This window comes from Myodes glareolus, chromosome 27 (assembly GCF_982192425.1).
Source record: "Myodes glareolus chromosome 27, mMyoGla1.1, whole genome shotgun sequence".
In the NCBI taxonomy this organism is placed as follows: domain Eukaryota; kingdom Metazoa; phylum Chordata; class Mammalia; order Rodentia; family Cricetidae; genus Myodes; species Myodes glareolus.
This window is the reverse complement of record NC_142052.1, coordinates 29900043-29923166: the sequence shown is the minus strand read 5'-3', so window position 1 is coordinate 29923166 and position 23124 is coordinate 29900043. Positions and strand designations below refer to the sequence as shown.

General features: G+C 36.7%; 1 long non-coding RNA gene and 1 pseudogene across 1 annotated transcript in view; one reads left to right on the top strand and one right to left on the bottom strand.

The window, feature by feature from the left end:
- The window catches only part of LOC148117645 (uncharacterized), a 28821-nt gene extending 5697 nt beyond the window's left edge, over positions 1-23124 (bottom strand). The window contains exon 1 of the long non-coding RNA XR_015736799.1: positions 22989-23124. This is a non-coding gene — a long non-coding RNA (uncharacterized LOC148117645). The remainder of the gene's footprint in view (positions 1-22988) is intronic.
- On the top strand, positions 3351-3900 carry LOC148117646 (chromobox protein homolog 3 pseudogene; annotated as a pseudogene).

The following is a 23124-nucleotide window of genomic DNA, read 5'->3' as shown; positions in this document are numbered from 1 at the left end:
AACCTGTATTCCACAAAATTGGAAAATGTAATGTAAATAAACAATTGTCTGGATAGGTAGCACATACCAAAATTAAATCAGGACCAGGAAAACAATTTAGATAGACCTATAACCTGCAAGGTATTAGAGCAGACATCAAAAGCTCCCCCCCTCAAAAAAAAACTCCAGGGTTGAATGGTTTCAGCGAAGAATTCTAGCATAACTGCAAAAAAGAGTTAACACCTATATTCTTCAATTTTTTTTTACAGAAAATACAATGAAAAAGATTTCCAAACTCTTTTTATGAAGTTACAGTTACCCTGATAATAAAACCACAAAGAGACTCAATCAAGAAAGAAAATTACAGACCAATCTCCCTCATGATCACTGGTGTAAAAATACTCCATAAAATACTTGGAAACCAAATCTAAGAACACATCCAAAAATTTATTCACCATGGTGAAGTCAGCTTCATACCAGAGATGCAGGATGGTTTAACATATGAAACTCTGTCAATATAATCCACCATATAAATAAATCAAAAAATATCTATTATCATCTCATTAGATTCTGAAAAAGCAGTTGACAAAATCCAACACCCCTTCATGATAAAGGTTTTGGAGTGATGAGGGATACAAGCAGGGTATCTTAACATAATAAAAGAAAGAAACAAAAGGCAATAGTACACATCAAATTAAATGGAGAGAATCCCTAAAATGAGGAACAAAACAAGGCTGTCCTCTCTCAACATACCTATTAAACATAGTTCTTGAAGTTCTAGTTAGAGTAAAATGACAACAAAAGAAGACCAAGGGAATCCAAATTAGTAAGGAAGAAGTCAAACTTTTGCTATTTGCAGATGACATGATATTATACATAAGTGACCCACAAAACTCTATCAGGGAACTCCTACAGCTCATAAATACCTTCAGTAATGTGTCAGGATATAAGATCAACTAAAAAAGTCAGTAATCCTACTATATACAAATGATAAAGAAGATTAGAAAGAAATGAGAGGAGCATCACCATTCAAAATAGGCACAAATAATATAAAATATCTTCGGGTAACACTAACTAAAGAAGGAAAAGACATTTGTCTTTAATGAAAGAAATTGAAGAAAATACCAGAAAATGGAACATTGCTCTTAGATAGGTAGGATCAATGTAATAACAAAGGCAACCCTATCAAAAACAATCTATAGATTTAACACAATCATCTTCAAAATCCCAACATGATTCATCACAGACCTTGAAAGCACACTACTCAAATTCATAGGGGAAAATAAGACACCAAGGAAAGCCCAAAATGCTGTACAGTAGTAGAACTTCTGGAAGTATTACCACCTCAGCTTATAGAACTATAGTGATGAAAGCCAATTGGCATTGGCATAAAAACAGACATGTTAACTAATGGAATCAAAACAAAGACTCAGATATGAATCTACATACCTATAAAAACCTGATTTTTGACAAAGAAGCTAAAATTATATAATGGAAAAAAGAAAGCATCTTCGACAAATGTTGCAGGCATAACTAGATATCAACATGTAGAAGAATGCAAATGATCCATATCTATTCCCAGACTCAACTATTTGCACAAATTCAAATGCAAATAGATTAAACACTTCAATGTAAACCTGGGCACACTTAAATAGGTAGAGAAAAATGTAGGAAATAGCTTTCAATGCATGGGCACAAAAGACCACTTCCTAAATATAGCACCAGTCGCCAAACACTGAGAGCAAAAATAAGTAAATGGGAATTTCTGAAACTGAGGAACTTTTGTAAAGCAAAGGTCACAGTCAATAAGATAAAAAGGCATCCCACTGAAAAGGTAAAGATCTTCCCAACACCAGATCAGACAAAGGACTGATCTTGAAAATATATAAACTACTCAAGAAATCAGACATCAAATTCCAAATATTCCAAATAAAAGTGAGATACAGATCTAAATAGAGAACTTTTAACAGAAGCATCTCAAATGTCTGAAAGATACTTAAGGAAATGTTCAGCATTCTTAGCAATCACAGAAATACAAATCAAAATGACTCTGAGATAGCATCTTTCACCAGTTAGAATGGCTAAGATTAAAACCACCAATGATAACTTATGGTGGAGAGGATGTGGAGTAAAGGAAACACTCCTCAAATGCTGGTGAGAATGTAAACTTGTACAACCCCTTTGGAAATCATTATGGTGGTTTCTCAGAAAATTGGAAATGAACCTATCTCAAAACCCAGCAGTACTACTCTTAGGCATATACCCAAATGATGCTCAATCATAGTATAAGGACATCTGTTCAACTATGTTCATAGAAACATTATTTGCAATAGGCAGAGCTTGGAAATAACCTAGCTGATTCTCAATGAAAGAATGGATAAAGAAAATATGGTATATTTACACAATCGTACACTCAAAAAAAAACATAAAAACAAAAACAGAAAACAGGGTGGGAGGTAATAGCACATGCCTTTAATCCCAGCACTCAGAAAGTAGAGGCAGGTGGATCCCTGTATGATCGAGTCTAAACTGGTCTACAAGTGCTGGTTCCAGGATAGATTTGAAAGCTACAGAGAAACCCTGTCTCGAAAAACCAAACCAAACCAAACAAAAACAAAACAAAACAAAAGCCACACACAATCGAGTACTATTTAGTGGTAAAAAAAAGACATCTTGGAAATTACATGCAAATAGATGGAATAGGAAAATACATTCCAAATGAGGTAACCTGGACCCAGAAAGATGAACATAGTATATGTACTCACTCATAAGTAGATATTAGCTCTAAAGCAAAGGATAAGGAGCCTATTGTCCACAATCACAGAGAAGTTGAATAACAAGGAGAACCCAAAGAGAAACCTATGTAGATCCCCCAGGGAATGGAAATATCATTTTGAGAAATTTGGGAGTATGAGGGTGGGTGAAAGGAGTAGGGCAGAAGGAGAGAAGAAGATGACAATGTGAGAGGTGTGGAGAAGTGAAGGGAACAGGAAAGGTGAGATGAGAAAAGGAGAGAGATGGAGAGCAAGGAAAGAGTTATCTTGATTGAGGGAGCCATTATGGGAATAGCAAGAAACTTGACATGAGAGAAATTCCCAGAAAGCCAGAAAGATGACCCCCCCAAGACCCTAGGACTGTCTTCAAGAGACAGTGCCTAAACTGATTTTTTATGTATTCAGATTGATGACTATCTTAAATAGAAGCTTCCTCCAGCAACTGATGGAAGCAGAGACAGCAGACCACTAGACTGGGTGAAGAGTGGGAAAGGTAGGGATGTGACTGAGCTGAGGCACACCGCTGGGAGATTCTGCAGGATCTGCAGCCCAAAGCATCTGATTGGTGAACTCTTCAACTCTTCGATTTTTTTTTAAATGGCCTTCAATAAAACTACATTGCAAAAAAATAGGAAACAAACAGAACTGAAAGAGTAGAAAAGTGGAAGAGGCAGAGCCAGAAGAATTTGTGGTAGAAAAATACTGGACCTGTGTCTAGTGAATGGGAAGGTGGAGTTTTTCCTCAAGTAGAGAGGGTTCACAGATGCTGATAAGCCTTGAGAACCAGAAGAAAATTTAGATTGTCCAGAATTAATTGAAGCATTTCTTACTTCACCAAAAGCTGATCAAGAAAAGGATGGTGCAAAAATGAAATCTTTATCTGACAGTGAATCTGATGATACAAAGCGAAGTAAAAAAAGAGATGCCACTGACAAACCAAGGGGTTTTGCCAGAGGTCTTGATCCTGAGCGAATAATTGGTGCCACAGGCAGCAGGGAGAAATAAAGTTTCTTATGAAATGGAAGGACTCAAATGAGGCGGACTTGGTGTGGCAGAGGAGGCAAATATAAAGTGTCCTCAGATTGTCATCGCCTTTTATGAAGAAAGGCTGACTTGGCATTCTTGTCCAGAAAATGAGGCACAATAATTGTTTGCATATATATATATATATATATATATGCAAAATTTTATGTATATATATATAAAATCTGCATCTTAAATTTTGAATTACTAGTGTGGAAAAAATAGTGTTCTAATGAAAATCGAGTTTGATATGCTGGTTTTGAAAGTACTGACAGTAGTTGAGGTAGTTTTGGGTTTTGTTCTGCATCAAAAGGCACTGATTCCTTTGAGCAAATAAAAGTTTTCTGTAGTTGCTTCTTTAAACAGTAGAATATTTGATACCGTGTTGTACTTTCTCAACTTTGAAGAACAGCTTTTCTTAAATGCCAGGGAGACTTTACAGCCATTACTCAATCAGTACTTATTTTTAACTGGGACACAGAAGGACCATTCTGGGTTTTTTGTTTGTAAGCTTGTGTGTGCATAAGACACTTTTGAAACTGTTTTTCATTTTGTCTTGTTTTTAATACTCAAAAACTGTAGATGAAAACACATGTTGAGATTCCTCCCTTGTGAACATTTTCCTGAAACCATAACATTTCATATCAAGTAAACAGTTGTGTAATTTACTGGATAGTTTTAAATCAACCACATCAGAATTTATCTATTATCACATAAAGTAGTTTGTTTACAAAATTTTGTCTTTACAAACTACCCCTTCAGAAAATGGAATTAGACAAAGTAGCAGTATGACTTAATAATAACAAGACTTAATGCTGGGTGTGGTGGCATATGTCTTTAATCCCAGCTCTTTGGAGGCAGATGGTTCTCTGATTTAGACTAGATCGGCTGGGTCTATTGATTTTCTGGTTAGCCAGAGATATACAGAGAATCCCTGTCTCGAAAAACTAAGCAAAAAGACAACTGGGCATATAAGGTTCCTCTGGTGAACCATTCCTTTGTAGAAAGTTGAAATCTACTAAAAGGTTATGATGTGTGGAATATCTGTTTGCTGTGGAAATAGAATCATGGTTAGAGATGATGTTGGCAATTTCAGACCTGCTGACATAAATGAACAAAATTTGGTAATATAAACTAATGCCTTGCATGCTTTGTCTTTACCCTGTCTCATTCCTTATTGATAGGATCAATCTTTTCAGTATTTGGGTTCTGGTTCAATGAGCCAGAAAAGTAACTATGTAGCATCAGAATGTCATCCAACTGTGTAACATGAGGGCCAGCTTGTTGGGGTTTCTGTCCCGCCCAGTACCCCAACAAGCCAGCAAGTCCCACGGAAAATCACACGGAGTCTACATCAGGTTATAAACTGATTGGCACATTAGGTCAGGCTTCTTGTTAACTCTTATAACTTATATTAACCCATTATTCTCATCTATGTTAGCCATAATGGCTCCATACCTTTTTCGGCTGGGCAGGTTACATGCTGTCTCTTCGGTGATCTGCACAGGAATGGCTGAGGAACCTTTCTCCTCCCTAGCCTTATCCTATTCTCATTACTCCGCCTCTACTTCCTGTCTGGTTGACCCGCCTATACTTCCTGCCTGGCCAATCAGCGTTTTATTAAAATACATGATTGACAGAATACAGATAATTCTTTCACACCACAACTGTATATTTATTTTATTGTAAATAGTGGTGAAGAGTGGTCAATAAATAGTTTTATATTCCTTTAAAAAAAGAGTGGGAAAAGTCAGAATATGGGCAACAAGGTCAAGACTATGATGGGGATACCCACTGAAACAGTTAACCTAACATAATTGGAGACCACCAACTTCAGACTGATGGGGAAGGAACAAGCATAGGATCAAAATCGACTGTCTGAATGTGAATGACAGTTATATAACTGGAATAAACTGCAGGGTCACTGACTGTGGGACCAGGATTAGTTCCTACTGCTTGTAGTGGATTTTAGGAACCCATTCTCTTTGGATGGATACATTGCTCTGCCTGGATATAGTAGGGAGGGCCTTGGTCCTTCTTCAAACAATATGGTAGACCTTATTGACTCCCAATATGGGAATCTTTACCTTCTTTGAGGAGTGGGTGAAATGTGTGGAGCAGAGGTAAGGGAACTGGATGAGACGAGGGAGTAGGAACTGGGATTGGATTGTAAAATGTGAAAAACAAATTTAAAGTAAAGTAAAGAAATGCACAAAAGAAAAAATACTTAATATGCTTCAAAAAAGACAAAGATCTATGGCAAAGCCAGATTCAGATGGAAATACATATGGTCCAAATGGTTTAAAAGTTTTTAAAAAAATACATGCAGGCTTGGGAGAAAAGAGAAAAAGGAAAAGAAAGTCCTTTAAACCAAATAGATTAGTCAGGTGTGGTGGCACATGCCTTTAATCCCAGTAGTTGGGAGTCAGAGGCAGGAGGATCTCTGTGAGTTCAGTGACAGTTTGGGCGACAGAGTTTGCTCCAGGACAACCAAAGGTACATGGAGAAACTCTGTCTCAAAAAACAAAAAATGAAGAAAATAAATGTAAAAAATAGAGTAAAAAAACAGCAAAATAAAGGCAGAAGTCTGGGTTATGTATATTATTGTGTTTTCTATGAATTTGTGAACTGTGCATGAGCTAACTACAGAAAGACATTTTATTGTATGGGCTCCTAAGCTAAACCAACACATATATTTAAAGGTATCTTGATTTCAAAATTTGAGTCTAATGATATGTAACTTGGAAAATATGTTCTGCTTTTGTTTCCACAGATGATGAAAAACTATAGATTAATTTCAGGCTAATGGGATTTGATGAAACAAGATCCCTGGAAAAGTCTCTATGAACCTTAAAAATACTTTGCCCCAAAAAAACAGAAAGCAATTTGAAGAAAATAATGCTCAAATCCCTAAAATGATTATTTATAAATGTTTATTTCCATTTAAATTGGGCTGATTATAAAGGATTAATGGTCAGGGCCAATGACTCTCTACTAGAGAAAAAAGGTGGATATAATATTGAGATAAATACATTAGTATGACTTTGATCTATTGAAAAAATTCAAGGTCGATTGTATTACACCATATGTGTGTGTGTGTGTGTGTGTGTGTGTGTGTGTCTCTGTGTGTGTGTGTATGTATGTATATATACACTCTATAGTCAATATATTATATTCTATATCTATTATATTCTATATTCTATGTATATGTTTCTACTCTTTTTTAAAGTAATCATCTTTATTTTATTTAATTTCTTTGGTGGTGTTAGGAATTGAACTTACTTGTTGACACAGTAGCCACTTCTACCATTTTTCTTTCCTCAAAGCTGTCTTTATAAATAATAGTTGTTATTTTATGTTTCATGGTCTGGGGTGTAAGGTTGAAGTCCTATGTATTACTAGACTGTTGTCAAGGCTCTGATGGCTGCCACTTACTGAGTGCTGGGTAGAGTCCTGAGACCTTGGGTATCCCACTTACTTTCTTAGGTAAATTAGACATTAGCATCTAGAATTTTAAATTTTTAGGTCCAAAACTTCAGAAACTTAAAAGCAAATAAATACACTGTTTTTTGAGATTTTAAAGATCATTTTCTTTTCTCATTGACATAATTTTTGAAGCTATTTGCCTTTCCTGAGCATTTACTTATAGTAAACTTAAAGTTCAAGAAAATTTATTCTTGCTTCATTATTTGTACTAATTTTACATGTGGTTACATTAACAACCAGGTATGAGAGTAAGCTCAGTGGAGTCTCTCTAAACTACAATATCCTTGGTAGGAGCCACAACTCAGGGCAACCAAAAAACAGGCTGTTAACAGGATCTGATATTATCTGACTTTCACTGTGGCAAAGGTTTGCTTTGTTAGGATTGCAGAATAGTCTGTTCATTTCTGTAGAAGTCTGTTAACTTACTGTTTTGTTTTGGATCTAACATTTGTTATACCATTTGAGAAAAATTTCATGTTTTATTCACAAGACATAAATTCCTTTGACTATATCTTAAATACATTTTTAAAAACATGTTCTTTGTTTTATTAGATGAATGCATATGTGTTGATTATTTCAGTATTTATAGAATTAGAGTCTTACTAAAATTTGCTAAATGTCCTCATTTAGTGGATTTGCTCATTTAGTGCTAGCATCCTAAACAGCAAAATACAATCTAGGCCATGTTTTTTAGATGTCACCACAACTGCCAGAAACCCCACTCAATAATTTTGTAAGCTTTGTAATTCAGTATAGAAAAGTTTGACCTTATAATAAAAATTTTTGTATGTATAGTCTTTTAAGTAGCCCTATCCTTTTTAAAATAAACTGAGTAAAATTACCTTGAACAGATCTGTCATTTGAAACCAAATAAAATAAAAAAATATTCATTTAAAAAATAAAAAATATCAAGTCCAAATGGATCAAAGACCACAGCATAAAGCCAGTGACACTGAACCCTATAGAAGAGAAAGCAGGAAGTATGCTTGAATGCATTGACACAGGGAACCACTTCCAAAATAGAACCCCAGCAGTACAGAAACTGAGGAAAACAATTAATAAATGGAACCTTTTAAAACTGAAAAGCTTCTGTAAAGCAAAGGACATGGTCAACAACACAAAAAGACTGCATACAGAATGGAAAAAGATCTTCACTAACAGCACATCAGACAGAGGTCTGATCTCTAAAATATACAAAGAACTCAAGAAATTGGACACCAAAAGACCACATAATCCAATAAAAAAGTGGAGTACAGACCTAAACAGAGAATTCTCCATAGAGGAATCTAAAATGGCTGAAAGACACTTAAGGAAATGTACAACATCCCGAGTCATCAGAGAAATGCAAATCAAAACAACTCTGAGATTTCATCTTACACATGTAAAAATAGCCAAGATCAAAAACACTGATGACAAATTCTGCTGGAGTGGTTATGGGAAAAGGGAACACTTTTGCATTGCTGGTGGGAATGCAAGCTGGTTCAACCCCTTTGGAAGTCAGGGTGGCAATTTCTCAAAAAAAATGGAAACAACCTTCCTCAAGACTCAATAATAGCACTTTTAGGTATATATCCAAAAGATGCTCAATTATGCCACAAAGACATGTGCTCAACTATGTTCATAACAGCTTTGTTTGTCATAGCCAGAACCTGGAAACAACCTAAATGCCCCTTGATAAAATGAATAATAAAAAAAAAACCCTGTGGTACATTTAAACAATGGAGTACTACACAACAGAAAGAAATAACAACAGCTTGAATTTTGCAGTAAAATGGATGAAATTAGAAAATATTATTTTGAGTGAGATAACCCAGACACAGAAAGGCAATTATCACATGTACTCACTCATGGGTGGTTTTTAAACATAAAGCAAAGAAAGCCAACCTACAAACCACACTCCCAGAGAACTTAGACAACAATGCAGACACTAAGAGTAACTTACATTGATCTAACCTACATCGAAAGTAGAAAGTATAAATAGACAAGACCTCCTGAGTAAATTGGGAGCATGGGGACATTGGGGGAGGGTTGAAGGGAAGATGGGAGATGGGAGCAGAGAAAAATGTAGAGCTCAATAAATATCAATTAAAAAGGAGAAAAGAAAAAAATAAATAATAAAAAAATAAAATGAGGTAACTCCATGACAGCTGGGAATTGAACTCAGGACCTTTGGAAGAGCAGGCAATGCTCTTAACCTCTAAGCCATCTCTACAGCCCCTGTGGATAGTTTTTGTTCATTTATTTTTTCCTCAAGATAGGGTTTCTCTGTGTAACCACTCTGGCTGTCCCAAAACTTTCTTTGTAGAATAGTTTGGCCTCAAAGAAATAACTAATAAGTTTGGGAAAATCAGAGGAATAACACCAGAGTTTCTCCTGTATTCCACACATATATACATGCATATTGTGAATTAGCTCGATATAGGAAATAACCAGGCCACCTTAAGGATAACAATTATGTTTTTAATGGTTACAATGGGAAACTCACACCACAAGAATGGGAAGTCCAACATTCTCCGTGTCCGCAAGAATTACGCAGAGAGAGCGATCACATGGTAAGTCCCAGTTTTCTTCCTGGGTTCCAGGTAGACATGCCTTAACTAGGCATGATTGGTTATTAGAGCATCCACATCATATGCACATACACAATCATATGCATACATACATCTTCACACAAATATACAATTGCAGCTACAAACATACATACAAATAAATACTAACTTTGCTTGTGTAGTTTTCTAAATGTTTATGTATGCCTATGTATATTTCTAACATGAACATTGCCAGCTATTGAGTAGGTTTTACATAAAAATGAAGTCACTGTTCCATGAGTACCAAGGGTTTTGGTAAACTAAATCCCAATTCTAAGTAACGTCTATGTTGGAATAATTCTCTTATATACTCTAAAGATTTGTTACTCAAATGGGTTCAGCTGACTGGCCATAAGCTGTGCATGAGACAGAGGGAGGAAGACATAAATGTGCCATGCTGATAAATGTTCTACCAATAGAAGATACTAAATAAGGAATATAGGTTAATTTAAAATGTAAGCGCAGGTTAGTAATAACTGTGATCTTTTGGGTAAGTATTTTTAGTTTTTAAAATCATAAAAGCTTCTATGTGGTAATCATGTGCTGGCAGTTAGGAAAGTAATTATCTCTTGACAAATGGCATTCCAATGTGTAGCCAAAATTTTCACATAAAATCTAAAATAATTTGGAAAAAGTTCTAAACAACTGAAAACATAGACAAATACAGCGTCTTTGTAACTGCCTTCTCTTTGGTGGGTTTTGCTTGCTAGCAGTGACCAGAGGCTTGCTTCCTTTAACACAGGACTTCATGACTCAGCTTTGAAACTGAGGTGCTACACTCATTTAATTTAAGATTTTGAAGGTGTCATACAGCACAACAATGTCATTGCCCTGGAGAGGAAAAGACTGGGACCAAAGTCACTTATGTCAGGGTAAGATAGCTAGTCTCAGAAAGGAATTTCTAAAAGCCTGAAAATATGGCTGTGTAGAACTGATAGGTCTTCCCCAGAGAGAATTCACTCTACTCATTTGAGAGATTAATAAAGAAAAATCTCTTTAATTATATGTTACACCCATCTCTGGCTACAGCTCAAAGCGCAGCCAGGCTAGAAGAGATTCTGCATTCCACGTGTTGTCATCCTTGCATCTTTTAGGTTCATGCTCCATGCTCTGAACACTTTAAATAGGGACAGAAGAATGTGAGTCTACCCACTTAGGCAGAAGGGAGACTTGCAAGGTAAAATATTCCTGGAAATATTTCCTACATACACTGGTGACCTTAACCAGCAGAAGTGTCTTCAGTGACAGGATTGAGAGACAGAGGTCCACAGGATGAGGAAAATAAGAAAAATATAAGGTAGAAAAGAAATCAAAACTTTTTTGGAGAGTCTTGCAGAAACTATGTCTCATTCCAAGTTATTTTCTTAAGAAGAGTAACATTGGGCTGGAATGATGGCTCAGTGGTTAACCTCAATGGCTGTTCTTTGAGAGCACCTGAGTTGACTTCCAGCACACACATTGCAGCTCACAACTGCATGTAAATTCAGTTCCAGAGGATCTGATACCTGCACACCAACAAATATGAAATAAAGTTGAATAAATCATGAAAATAGTTTAAAAATAAAAATGAGACCACCTTGTATACTACCTTCCAGGAAGGAAATGGGGGACCTCTATGAAGTCAGTAGAGAGTATCATATAATGCCCAAATCTCAGGACGAGGGTAATCAAGCAAAGCTGTATAAGGAGAACACAGGTATTTTCAAGAACAATACAGGGCTGGAGAGATGGCTCAGCCATTAGAGGCTAGGCTCACAACGAAAAATATAAGAACATTACTGACTAAGCCCATAGTTGTCAGTGGGACTGATACATGTAGCCCCATTAGGTAGGAAGAATTTGATTTTCAAGATCTGAAACAATCCCTGCACAAACATGCTGGGCCGGAACAGAGAGAGACAGAGAGAGAGAGAGAGAGAGAGAGAGACAGAGAGACAGAGAGACAGAGAGACAGAGAGAGACAGAGAGACAGAGAGACAGAGAGACACAGACAGAGAGATCTTTTATATTCTCACACCTCAGGCTCTAAGTGAAGTGGTGGCTCCCAAGGCTCAAGTTCCAGGCTACTTCTGACTCTGCCAAGGATATCCCTTTTCTTTGTGTGAGGGTCTAAAGTGAAAATCTTCTTGATAGGGCCATTCCTCAACATAACAATGTTTTCCTTTACAAATACTTGTTACCTTGTCCATCTATCAGTACTCTGCTTTTCTCAAAAAGAAAAGTGAATCTATGGTGCACCAGGCTTGAATGTTGGTTTTGACCCTGTAATGCCTCCATGAGCAGCTTGATAGAGGCTGGTTCTTTAATATGGAGATGGACCTTGTGGGCAGTTGTAAACCAATAATGCCTCCTTTGAAATGGTTTGAGCCATATGTCTAGATGATCCTAGATAACCAACATGCATCCTAGCAACTTAATCTCTAGTAGGCCTTGTTAGCAAATACTTATCTTTGGGGTATTGCTGTGGTATAAGCCTCTTGTACACTGTAAAAAAAAATTGTCATTTGAACTGGTTTGATAAAACACTGATTTAGGCACAGACTGTGCAGAAAGTCAGGCTGGAAATCCAAACTGAGGATGCTAGGCAGGAGAAGGTGGAGTCAGGTGCACGTGGAGAATGCCATACTGAGAGAAGTTAACAAACTAAATGGATAAACATAAGTAAAAATTATAGGTAAATTTCAGTTCAAGAGCTAGTTAGTAATAAACCTAAGCTACCATTTGTAACTAGTATTAAGCTCCTGGGTCAGTTGTTTGTGAAGCAGCTGCTACATGCTTGTGAGTTTCTGGTGGGGCAGAAACATCCGCCTAAAACAGGCCCCCAATGAAATGATAGGATAAGCGTGTAGATTATTGAATCTACTTTACAAAGAATAAAGGAGGACAAAGATATTATAAGATAAAAGGGGAGATTGTTGAATCAACTTTTAAAAAACAACTACTTATTTTAAATATTTTAAATTGATATGGATGTTTATAGTTGATAAAAACTTGAGATTATTTTTGTTGAAACACGCTGTCCATACATTTATATTCTTGTCCAAGATATTTTACCAAATACAACTCACTTTACAATGTAATGAGAATTTCTAGTTATTGAAAGTTACTATTACCAACTAATTAGGACATATAGAAATGCATGTTAGTACTTAGTCCCCTATTACCATTGAAATTATATTCATGTTAGGTATGTTTTCAAGGTCATACAGAATGTTGTGAATTGAATCAAATGTACATACTTTAGAGAAAATGTTTGATGAAGTAAGAAATTTTTGCCTCATTGGGGATTACAGGTTACTTCTGAAAAAAGTGAAAATACAGAGAGGAGATTCTATTAATAATCTAGGATATAAAATACTTCTACCTTCAGGAGTTCACTGTAATTAGTGTCCTCTCTGCAGGTGTTTCAAGTCTGTTTAAAGGTCATCAGTGCTCCATGAACCCTTAAATCTTGGATTGTCCATGAAAACCCAAGGCAGAAGAATCCCAAGAAAACTCTTGGATAGTTTGTGCTCTTACCAGATAGCAAGCAAGGGTAGTTTCTATTTTTTCAACCTGATTGTTGTTGATTCTACTATTAACATAATCATACTGTATTCACAGTCCAGAGGCAGAGAATGATAAATGGCCCTGGTCCTTATTACAAAATCCAGTACCTAGATCATTTAATGTAATAGTGCTATCAATCCTGGAAGGAATAAGGGACTTCTCATCTCAAGGAACTTAATATACAAGCTAATCAGTCATAAGCACACCCCAGAGAATAACATGATCTAGGTAAGCCCTCAAATGTGGGCCTAGAAGAGTCACCCTTGCCTGAATCTAGGTCTTATCATGTTGAAAATCAATATCAACCATCAAACAAAATTAATAAAATTTTCTGAGCAGACAGAAAGAAAACCTTGCTTTTTTAGTGATATCTCAAATATCAATGAGCCATGTTTGAGGTCAAAGTATATAAAATGTTTAGAGTATGGGCTTACTCCTGTCCCTTACGTCAGCACCAGTACATGCCTACAACCCAAAGCTTTTAAGGACAGATACAGAGCAGACAACAGAAATTCTGCAAGTCTCTTTATATCTGATAGCAAACTAGAGACCCTCGCTCAAACATGGAAAAGGACCAACAGCCGAAATTGTGCTCTGAATTTTATACCAAAAGCACAACAAAAAATGCATACTATTCTGCACATAAATGATCACATGCACACAAATATACATAAGTAATTAAATAAGAAAGTTGCAATTGGACAATGTGGCACATGACTTTTATTCCAATACTAGGGCAGCAGAGGCAGGCAGATTTCTGGGAATTTGAAGCTAACCTCATCTATAGTATGAGTTCAAGAATAGCCATAGATAGATAAAGAAGCCCTTTCTCAAAATGAAATTTCAACTTTGACTTGTATTTACTTATCCTGAAATCATGTTTTTTAAATGCGCTGAATTGTCTCAGGTTAATCAAAGCAGAGGTCCAGAAATTCAGACTATGTCTCTTTTACTAATTTTGGGTGTCATCAATTGATCCCTGTGAAAATAGCTGAATATGGCAGTAAAGCAAAGGAAATCTCATTGAATTCAAGTCAGTGTGCACAACTACTGCCTGATTTCTATGGCAAACTAGTGGGGTTATGGGGAAAAAAGGAGTGTGCCACCACTACATGGTCAGTATGGCTGATCAGTGCAACTGCTTTACTCTCTGATCTTCAGGCAAGTTTTATTTATTAAAATACAGATGAACTATCAGCACATCTATTAACTAAATGATAGTTGCTTAAACTGGAAATTTTACAAAAAGCTGACAGGAAAGTACTGGAAATGTGACAGTGGGCTGATTTTCAGAAGCATTATTACAAAATTAAGATTCAAACAGGAGTAGAAAACTACAAATGCATGACAGCATGAATAGTGACATGAGTTTTTGAAATATTTTGTATTCCTTCAAAGGAATCCATTTAAGAGCCTCTAACATTCACTCAAATAAAAACTAATTCATTTGTCACTAAGGACAGGTCTAACTACTGAAATCAGTGAACTCAATGAAAATATGATGAAATAGAAGACAACTTGGTTTACCATATTTCAATGAAAAGACAACATAATAGGTGCTGTGGATGCAGCTTGCCTAGTTGGTGGAGAATTTGCCCTGCATTCACATCACCAAAAACATGTGTAGCAGCTGTGGTAGTGGTGTACACTTCGAATCCCAGCAATTCTGGAAACTTAGAAGGATCAGAAGTTCAAGGATTCACAGGAGGTCACAATTAGTCTGGGCTACCTGAAAGCCTGTCTCAAAATACTAAACTAAACAAACAATAGCAATAATATCATCACAGACAAGATTAAACAAATCTGTGACGGGCAAAATATTGAGGAAGAGGAGCAAAATCCCAACAATAAAGAGCACTGATTCCTTTTCTAAGGGGTGTGGAATAATTTCCAACATCCACAGAGAAACCAACAACCATCTTTAATTCCATTTGCAGGGATTCACTCACTAGGTAAGAGAAATGCAAGTGGTACACAGACATACATGTAGACAACAGGATTCCATAAATAGCTACTGAAATATGCACATGGAAACCCCAGATTTCTGGCTATGTTTAATCTTGTGTACACCTCATTTTTAGCCCAGGGCCCCTGAATCCATGGCAAACACCAAACTGATCCTAAAAACCAAGCTGGCTAAGCAAGTCTAATGTTGTGAAAACACAAGGCACTAGATTTTCCCTACATGGACAACAATGTGTTCTCAGGGGCCTAGAAGAACCTACTCCAGAACTGCAACAAAATTGTATTCCTTAATTTGCAATGGTCTTGACCTTCTTGGTACATTATAGCTGTTATAGAAAAGTACTAATAGCTTCACTTAAATATAGGTAATGTCTTCATGCTTTCATAAGTCTGAAAATGTATCTTGAATTAAACTAATCTGAACTCAAAAAATCTATCTTCCAACTGAAGAATAGGAAACATCCTTCCTAATGACTGTCTAGTTATAAGCAAGAGTTACATTTCTTAACAGATTTCACATCTGTTACAATACACAATCATTTATTTAGACATATACAAGGTAAGAAATAACTGGAAGAAAAATGATATTTTCCAGGTAATGACGTATAATCCCAGCTCTTAGAAGTTAGCAGGATTACCCCAAGTTTCAGAATAGCTGGGGTTACAAAAATGAATTCCAGGAATGTTACTGAGAAAAGTTAACTCAAATATAGCAGTTACTTTATTCAATAGAAGTTTAACAACAATGTAAATATTATTTAGCTAAGATATTTTGTTGACTTTGTGACAAAAAGTAATATATTTTCTTAAGTACAGACATGATAGCATCCATAAGAAAAGCTTCAGTCTTTATTGAAAGGTAAGATACATGAATAAAAAACCTTAAAAATTAAGAAATGAAGTAATCTAAAAAGACAACTACCCTACTGTGAGAAAAGCCACAGTGAACTAAAAAACAATACAAATAATTTTTAAGCAAACACTTGATCTATTTACTGAAACAATAGTGAAGAAAACACATTTTCCAGTATTACACAAGTATTTCTAATTTTGTTGTGGTGGTTATGGCATTTGCTCCCCCCATTTTTATTAGATTTTTATTGATTCTTTCTAAAAATATTTATTTATTTATTATGTATACAATATTCTGCCTGTGTGTATGTCTGCAGGCCAGAAGAGGGCACCAGACCTAATTGCAGATGGTTGTGAGCCACCATGTGGTTACCAGGAATTGAATTCAGAACCTTTGGAAGAGCAGGCAATGCTCTCAACCACTGAGCCATCTTTCCAGCCCCTAAACAAGTATTTCTAGGGAGGGAGCAGCTCAATGGTAGAAGAACTGCTAGCAGAAGCCCTGCTGGGTTTCACTCCCAATGTAAAAATTACCTAGAATAATGGAAAATAAAAGATATCCCAAAATCATTGTTGTAAAAGCAAATAAAATTTTCAAAAGGAAAGTCAAGTAATAATGATGACTTAGTACTATTTTCTGTAGATGTGGGCCATGAAGGACCAAAAACAAGCAGAAATCACATAGATCTAAGGAAAATCAAGAGCATCCTTCAACTCTGAATATAAACCAATGCAGTATGAAAAAAAATGCAACACTGTCACATTTTACATACAGAAATCATGAGCTGGACAGTGATTGTGTGAGGATAAGAGCATCAAGACAGGGTCATCCTTGGGTGCATATGGAAGTTAAGGCCACCCACCCCTACTAAAGACTAGGGAGCAAAATAAGTAATTATGACAAAAAATTTTTAGACCACATGTTATTCTATTTTTTCATAGCACAACAAGCATTGATATTTAGTGGTCATACTAAAATGATCTCAGTCAGATGTGGCAGATCATACTATAATCCCAGGGTTATGGAATCAGAGGCAGGCAAATCTCTGAGTTTGAAGCCAGCCTGTTCCTCTCAACAATGCCAGGCCCTCCAAGGTTACATATCACCACTATTTCAAAGAACCTAAAACAAAGGATAAGCATGCTGGTTCATGCCCTCATTACCAGCACTTGGCATTAGGATCTGTCTGTGAGTTCAAGGCCAGGTTGAACTACATGCAATTTCCATGACAGACTGGACTACAAAGAATGTGTCCAAAAATCAAATCAAAGTCTATTTTCATTACATCAAAACATTAAAAATCTTTATAACTTATGTCTGAGTCTTCAAAATATCATAGTATTCAACTGTTACAATATATTATGGTATTGATAAAGGCTCAAAATGATTCTGCTGAGTCATAGTCTGCAAATATTTATTTTATTTATCCAGTCGCCCAGAACAGACTAGTTCTAGGAGGTCAGAACTTTTCAGAACATGCTGCTAGCTCATACAAATAAAATATAACAAATGGAAGAAAAAATCCAGTCCTGTGTAAATATATTCACCATACATATACTGAGTGTTCTTTAAAGGCTAACACTGGTTTGGAAAGTTTCTTTGTGGAAGTATATGTGTGTGTTTGTGTGTGTGTTTGTGTGTAGGTATGTATATTTGTGATGAGTGTGTATATGTTGTGTGTCCTTATATTTGTTTATATTTGTGTACATGTGTGAGTATGTGTATATGCTATATGATTACGCTTGTGTGTGTTTCTCTTTGAGTAGTGTTTGTGATTTAGTGTGAGGTGAATGTTTATGGGTATTCTGTATATGTGTTAGTAACGTGCATCTGAGAGAGAAGTGTATGTATGAGATTTGTGTGTGTATTTGATGTGTGAATCCTGGAACATGCTATACCTCATATGTAAAGGCCAATGTACAAGTTTTAAGAACTGATTCTCTCTACCATTGGAACAAATTTATTGTACATGTATGTCAGTGTGCATTGATGGGATGAATCATCTCAAGAGCTCACAAATACATGTAGTCAAAGTATTAAAAACAATTACTGGCACATGAAGTCAGTGCAAATATACTTGTATGATTGTTTTCCAAACATGCAAAAGCTAACTCAGGTTTATTACCAAAATATTTTAGGTCAACTTTATAAATGGCAAGATTTTAGTATTGAAATTAAACCCAGGGGATGGAGAGATGGCTCAGAGGTAGGGAGCACTGCCGGTCCTTCCAGAGAACCCAGGATCAATTCCTAGCACTCACATGGCAGCTCACAACTGTCTGTAAATCCAGTTCCAGGAAATATGACACCTTCGCACAGACACACATACAGAAACACCAATGAACATAAAATAAGAATAAATAAATCATTTTTAAAAAAGAAAATAAATCCAAAGAAACAGTGGCTAGAATCACCAAAATTTAGTATATTCACTGGTGTATACATTTGCTAACATCAGTATGATACTTCTTTAGTACAAAACATTAACTAGAGGCCTTTGCCCCAGGACAAAGATGCAGTTTAAAATGCATAAGAGCTATAATACAATCTATTAGCATAAGCAGGTGATGGGGAAATCCTCACATTTTAAAAAGAATACAGAATGCATATACTAATATGAGAAATTTTTACATGATGCCTAGTAAAGAGGTCCTGCTTCTGTGAAACTCTCTGGAGCTACAAATTACAAATACCTACATTAAATCTTTTTCTTTTAGTATTCCATTTGCTAGGCTCTGACTGCTATCTGTTATTATTCAAAGTAATGTGGATATCATTCAGTAAGCTGTAGTAAGCTCTTCTTGCAATCTTAACAAGGAGCCATGTTTGGTTACCATTATTCCACTTTAAAAAAATATAACCCATATCAATACCCCAAACATGTGCATGGCACAATTGATGTCATCAAATGTCCTCAGTCTCTGCAGCACCTGTCACATACCTCTCATTGGCTGAAACACATTTCTTACTAACCCTAAAAGAAGGAGTAACATGGCTCTTAGATTCTGAAGCTAACGTAAGAATTCAGAAAAGTACGTGGCATATAACCACATCTCTCAGAAGCTGGCAGGAAAACTACCATGAATAGTGGCCTGCTGAGCTAGAAAACAAAATAAAAACAAAAAAGTCCATTCAGGGTAGTAAGAGCAGTCCTAGGAATTTCAAGTCACAGTCCCTGAAGGACTCTTATACCTTAGAATAGCATGAACTGAGCAATACTTTAAGTGCTTCACTCTGGTTCCTGTTTGGGAAATAAATTTTACAGACTTATACAGCTATTATGAAAATCAAAATGGCAGTTCATCAGAAAATTGAGAATAGATCTACCTCGAGATACTGCTATACCACTCTTGGGCATATGCACAAAGGATGCTTCATCATTTACTTCATTTTTTTTAATCTTTGGCACTTTAAGAGGCGTACCACTAGATTTCTAAATAAATCACATGGAGGTTTATTCTTACCTATGAATGCCAAGCCTTAGCTTGGATTCTTTTTACATGGCTTTTGTCAACTTAAATTGTACCATCTATCTTTTGCCTCTGGGCTTTTATCTTTCTTTATTCTATATACCTTTATGTACTTATTAATCTGCATAACTGGGTGACTAGACCCTGATGTCTGTCTCTCCTTGTCTTGCTCCTGGATACTTCTCTCTTTCTCTTTCTACTTATTCTTGCTGAACAACAGCCACACCTATCCCAATTTTACATACCGATAGGCTATTCAGATATTTATTAGACCAATCAAGTATTTTCAACAGGCAAAGTCACACAGCTACACAGAGTTAAACAAATGCAAAATAAAGGAATTCAAGAAATCCTCTCATACAAATATTCCACAGCATACACAAACACAACACATCTAATATTCCACAACAATTCCACATTGTGCCTAAACTAAAATGAATGGTTTGGACTTTTTCACTAAACTACATACAACAATCCATTTATCAAGATACTTAATCATATTTAAAATATTCATTACTTTTGTATTTAGCAAGTTTAGAGAAAATACTCTATTACCTACCCTATTTTAGTAATTCAAAACTTTTTCACCTAATTTACTTTCCATCATAAGTAAGGAAAGCTATAAATCTAATTGTTCAGTCTTCTGCTCCATCACAGATCCCAGAAGGATGTAATATTACCTGATATCAGAGAATTCTGACTGCCTGGATAGTCACTTGTATTTCCTCGGCAACCGTGGGCCATCAATCTTTAACCTACAGGCCTAGAGTATCTGACAGACCTTTCAGTGAAGCAGGAAATTTGAAGGACTGTCCCAGCTTTTACTGGCAAATTTTATCAGTTACTTTCCTCTGTGACTTTCAGAAAGTCTTGCAGACTCTCTGGTGTAGCAGGAACCTTGAAGACCATCCCACCATGCTTTGACAAATGAAAGCCTACCTGGTGTAGGAGGGTCTCCTGTCTGTGTTACTTTCATTGGTTAAAGAGACTGCCTTGGCCTAGTTGATAGGGCAAACTCAGGTAGGTGGGGAAGACAGAACAGAATTCTGAAAGGAAGAAAGCAGAGTCAGAGAGTGCCACCTGCCATGAAGCTGCTAGGTCAGACATGCTGAATCTTTCCCGGTAAGCCATGAGCTCATGGTGACATACAGCTTATTAGAAATGGGTTAAATCAAGATGTGAGAGTTACCCAATAAGAGGCTAGAACTAATGGGCCAGGCAGTGATTTAATAAATACAGATTTCTGTGTGGTTTTTTTGGGTATAAGCTAGCCGGGCCAGGGATGCAGCCTACGCTCCACTACATCACCTACCTACTCCTTATTCTGACACACTCATCTTTGGTGATAACAATTTTTTCCTAGACACCTGTCTCTCACCACCCCCAAGGAACAGATGCTTGACATATCTGGGAGTTAAGTACTTGGGATGCCTCTCCAGCCATACCTTTTGCTGAATGTGGACACCTAGCTCTCCCCATTCTCATGATGCCCTGTGCCCACAGGAAGTGGCCAGATTTGAGTCTACATCCCCCAAATCCCAGCTGGCCAGGTCCAGAGTGCTAACTATCTGGGTCAGATGGCTAGAATAGCAAGGGCTGGGGCTTAAGCTCCCAACTTAACATTTTAGACACTTTGGATATAGGGGTGACAGAAAATTGAAGTGGTAAATATGAAAAACATTTAGGTTCTCTTTGGAAAAAAAGATGTAGACTCAAATCTGGCTACTTCCTGTGGAGTACGCAGAACTACTTCCACAGAATATTTAAGTGAACTCCCAAAAGTGGAAAATGTGGTCTTTTTCCCTTCCTCCCAGTGGTCACGTTCGTGACCGCTTGGGACCAACTGAGAGTGCAGAACTCCCATTAAACCTGGACTTATTTTTTAATTTGGCTTGTTTTGATTTGAGTTGATTGGAATTTTGCATCGGCAGAGAGCTCACATTAGGAAAATACTCCTAACAACTTTTATGGTCTCTATATCTTTATTCCCCGATTTAACACATATCCTGCTTTTTTATACTGAGCTCAACATATCTTTAAAGTAAAGAGGTTGATTTAACTCAGGAGGGTTTTTTATTATCCAGTGTCTCCCCACAGCTATTTCCTTTCCATTAGCATTAAAAAATTTAAAGTTACTAATCCATTCTGTAACCTATATTTGGGTGTCTTAATTACCCAATTCTGTTAACTGAGCATATTTTTAAGATGCCTGATGAAGCAATAATCTAATTAATCCTAAAAACACAGGTCACATTCATAAAGTAGCTACTGTTACTGTGTAACTATGGTTACTTTGTAACTGTTGTTAAAGAAAGACAGACCAGGAATTACAAAACAATCCAGGCATATTAGGGCTTGGAGGAAGCAAGGAGAATGCAAGTATGATGTAGTTGTCAACTGTAAAACTATTTTTTAAACTTGAGACAGACTTTATGGTCATGTACTCCAGAGACTAGGGATTTGTTGCCCTGGACAGCAGCAGACTAAGGCCACCTGAGTCAACATAAGAGAACTTGTCTCAGAAATGATTTTTCTAACAGGATGGAAATGCAGCCATTCTAGAAATAATATGCCTTTCCATTGAGAAATGACTTCACACACGTAGGGTGCCAACCTTTAATGCCTCTTTGAAAGGTTTAATAGAGGTTGTTCTTTGATATGGTGATGTGCCTAGTGTCTGGTTTTAAATAAGTGGTGGCTTCTTTGTAATGGTTTGGAGCCAAGTATCTGGACAATCCAATTGAATAATGTGTACCCTAACATTCTAATCTCTAACAGCTCTGATTAAAACACATTTATCTTTTGTGTGTTTTAGAGGCAGTCCTCCCTCGGTTAAATTCTACTTTGAGACTGAACTATGTCCAAGGCATTGGCAAATCCTTTGTATCAGCAATTCTACTCTTCTACGTTGCAGCTTAGAAGTGCAGTGCTACCCAACAGGTGAGATGCCTTGATGTCGTCCACATAGTTAAATTTAACATAATGTTAAATGCAAAGTGCTCAATATCGAGAAGATACTGGAGAAACTAGGCTTCTTCTACTTTTGCATACTGAAGTTGACAAGAAAGATGTTTGTAGACACAGCACCCTGTTCCCAATTCTCTAAGCGGATTAAGCCAAAAGCACAAAGTTGTTCAGAGTTCTGTCCCTAGGTCTAAGAATTAACAGGACCGCATGGGACATCACAAGGCAGCGAATCTGGCGGCACGTTCCCACATGGATCCAGGAAGAACACAACATCCTGTCTCCCGCACCTCACCCTCTGCTCCTCCCCATCTGGAGTCAGCATTCCTCCGCTCACCATGCTGTCATTTCTCAGCTCGCCAAAGCTCTCAGTTCATCATCTCCCAGCAGCAGCAACTTCACTGCAACACAGGAAACCACCGATGCCAGCTCCTCGGCAAAATCGAGACAGAATGCAGATGCCCGGAAGAGGC